Raw genomic sequence first — 3,649 nt, forward strand, 5'->3', positions numbered from 1 at the left:
AAAACCTCTCTCCAAACAGCTTTATGAAATACTTATTTAGCATGTCAGTGAATGTTGGCTAACATCTGCAGCGCAAGCTTAATTAATTAATTAATTGAGAATACCTTCAAAAATAGGAACATGATTAACTTTGGAAATTGATATACGAGCAAAGGGTGCAGTGATGTTCAAGATAATGCTGAAGCTGCGCTCATGCTCGTATCTTCTCAAACGTATATATGCTCACCAGATCCTTTATCAAGAATATGATGGGTGGCGCACAGAGGGAACCAGAGCATCTGGTATGATGAAGCTTACTCTTTTCAGCTTACAGAGAGCCATGTAATTGCCAGGAATTCTCTTCACAGAGCCTTGATTCATTGCCTCCAGGGAAGGGCTAACAAGCAAATAGTCTCCTCGTTATTCTTTCCACTGACAAAGCAGAATTTCTGACATAACAACAATAACCTTTTTATATTTCTGTTTTTCAGAAGCTTAGGTATGGTTTTAATTTCACGATTTCTAAATTTTATAAGAAGTGTTATGTTGCTAAAGACAACAGATAGTAGATGATTATGCAGAAAATCACCTGCTTCTCACCTGGGAAGGTAAAGCATTGTCCCAATTTTGGTTTGGAAAGAGATGATTTTCTTCATAGTAGCTGATAACGTGTTGTGTTTTTAACTTAGAATGAAAATAATGTGGGTAACACACCATTGTTTTAATTGTTACTAAATAACTTTGTCAAGGACTTTTCAGCTTCTCACGCTGTTCTTCCAAGAAGGAGGTTAGGACAAAATGAGGAGAGTTGACTCAAAATGGCCAAAGGGATATCCCATACCATAGAGTTGGTGAGCGCTGCCATTGCTGGGCATCAAGTTGTGAGAAACTGGGTTGTGCATCACTTTTTTTTTAATTATTTCCTTTCTCTTTTTCTCAGTCTTTCTTTCTTTATTCTTCTCTTTCCTACTTACTTCATTTTCCCACTTCATTTCTCTTATCTTTCTTTCCTTCTTTCTCATTAAAGTATTCTGACCTCAACCCAAGATTTCTCATACTTTTAACTCTTTCATTTCTCCCCTTTATTCCATAGAGGGAGAGTGAGAGTGGCTCTGTAATGCTCAGCTGCCTGACGAATTAAAACACAAGTGGTCACAGAGAAAATCATTTGTATTAACTTCACTCCTGGGAGAACTCTGGAAGAAATATGCAGATGCAGTCACAGTCCATGCTCTGTGGGGGCAGAAATTTTGAGATCTAAGCATGGTAGAAGAGCATTTTATAAAATACAGTTATACCACTGCAATAAGCATGTACTATACAATAGCAACAAGCATCATCTTTCAAAGATTTTAACTCGGTAGAAAGTTACAAGCAGAAGGGACCAAACTCTGCTCCAAGAAAAAGCAAATAATGAAATTTCTTACTTAAACATAATTAGTGTTTTCATTCCGGAGCAGTTTTAGTTGAGTATTCTGAAATAAAGAGCTAAACTAGTACAGGTGTGGGAATCTTTAGCTTAAGTATTTAATTTAGTAAAGGCATCCCTTTATTCAAACTGAAGGTGAAATCGTCACCTCATTTCCACCAATTAAAATGCTCTTTGATGTAAAGCAGCTAGTTAAAATTTTCCACTAAATAACTGACAGTAAGATCTGTTGATGGCAATTCAAACCATTTTAAGTCATTTGTCAAGACAAATAAACTAAGATCAATTTATACTTGTTATGCTGTTACACAGCTCTGAGATTGATCTGAATTAGGAACTCTTAAGATACAAAAGTAATGTTTAAATATGTAAATACACACGTGTACCTGTACACTCACAAGTAACATAATGTCCTATTATTCATACAAGACAATGCAGTAATAATCTTACACAGCAAGACTATGAAAAAAAAATACATTCGTTTCTGTTTAATTACCCAGACAAAAAGCTGTGATATGTAAAATACATAATAGACAATACCAGAAAAAAAAAAAAAAAAAGGAAAAGCATTTTAAAGTTTGTAAGGCGTACTATAAAACACCTTCATTTTGTGATTAAAGTTTAGGAATGATGTTTGATAGATTTTGAAATTCTGCCCAATCATGTTCGCTTAGTTTGTGAAAGGTTGCTTGTCAAATGCTATGTCAGTGATACAAAAACAGACAGCCAGTAAATCATCCTTCCAACATAAACATCAACTAAAAATAAATAAATGTCTGCAGTAGAATGCCAACTTGATGCTCCATTAAGATGAATGTTAGAAACCATGAAGCAAATTCAATACTGATGACAAGAAATCTGTAAAAAAAAGACAGTAGCTCATGGTCAAATTAGGAAACTTAGTAAAACTAAGAAGCCAAATGGTAAACAGAAATATATATATATAAGTAAGTCTTTAAAAAATTGCTGATTGCTGTAAGTCAAATTTGTTGGAACTATAAGAAAGTAAACTATAAATATATGAAAATATCTGTAAATACTTGAAAATTATACTATGCAGTGTAAACTCACACTGTGTGAATCCCAGAAGTAAGTCATTCTATATGTTCATTCTTTTGAAAACGTTTCATTACATTCTTACGTCATTCTTTGCTTCTAGCTTGAAAAAATGTGCAACTTCATACCAGTTTTGTTTTACTGTGTAAATCCCTAGAAACATAATGAAAGCAGTTTCTATGAAACTGGAGTGACAAGAATGGAAGAAAAAAGGTCAAATAAAAAAAAATACTGTGAGTTATATCATAGAATTATTAAGATTGGAAAAGATCTCTAAGATGATCTAGTCCAACTTACCACCAATACTGCCCAGATAGAATAAAAGAATCATTAAAGTTGAAAAAGACCTCGAAAATCATCTAAGATCTCTAAGATCATCTAATAGTAGAACGTAGGGAGTAAATCAAGTACAAAGAAAATTGGCAGTAAACAAATGACATTCACTAGCACAGAGCTCTGAATCTTCACAAGTTACTGGATCTTTTCACCGGGCTTAAAAATGAATGAGAAAGAAATGTAATTAAGATAGATGACAGGTTGAATAAGTTAATGCACAACATTCAGAGTTTAACTAGAGCAAGTTATTAGCCTTGCTATTTGATGTAAAAATTAATGAAATGGGAAAAATTACATGAAAAAAATAAACGAGTATAACAGGAGGGAGATGGACAGAGTGCGTCAAAGCGTGGGAGGAATACAGCAAAGAGGTGGAGAAGGTTGGAGAGGATAAACATTCCCAGAGTGCTTAAAATTTCTCCAGCCAACATAGCAGATGAAGACGTGAAGCCGAGCAGTGTGGGACAGCAGTGCGGAGCTGCTCACACGCGTCCTCTCATCATCACACCTCTGATGTCCAAGTAAACAACCAGACTCCTGTGTGTAGGAGCAAGGGGCCTGGCAATGCGGCGGCCAGGCCTCGTGAAAGCGAGCTATGAAATTCTGTGATGTACTGGTGGGCGTAACAGCGTTGCTGAGGCCCCATCAGGACACCGACTGGGGGGCACTAGTACGAGCCTCTTATCAACAGCGCGCCGTACGCGCCGCAGCTCCTCGGCGCCACGGCCGCCCTGAGGCGCGCAGCAGGGGCGGGCCGGCATGGCGGGCGGGGCGTTCCTTCGCTGCCGCCAATGCAGGTGGGGCTGAGGCGCCTGCGCTGCTGTACGGCCCGGGCCCGTCCGCTCGGCT

Source organism: Cyrtonyx montezumae, unplaced genomic scaffold, assembly GCF_038088225.1.
Source record: "Cyrtonyx montezumae isolate F1298 unplaced genomic scaffold, pur_monq_1.0 scaffold_14, whole genome shotgun sequence".
In the NCBI taxonomy this organism is placed as follows: Eukaryota; Metazoa; Chordata; class Aves; order Galliformes; family Odontophoridae; genus Cyrtonyx; species Cyrtonyx montezumae.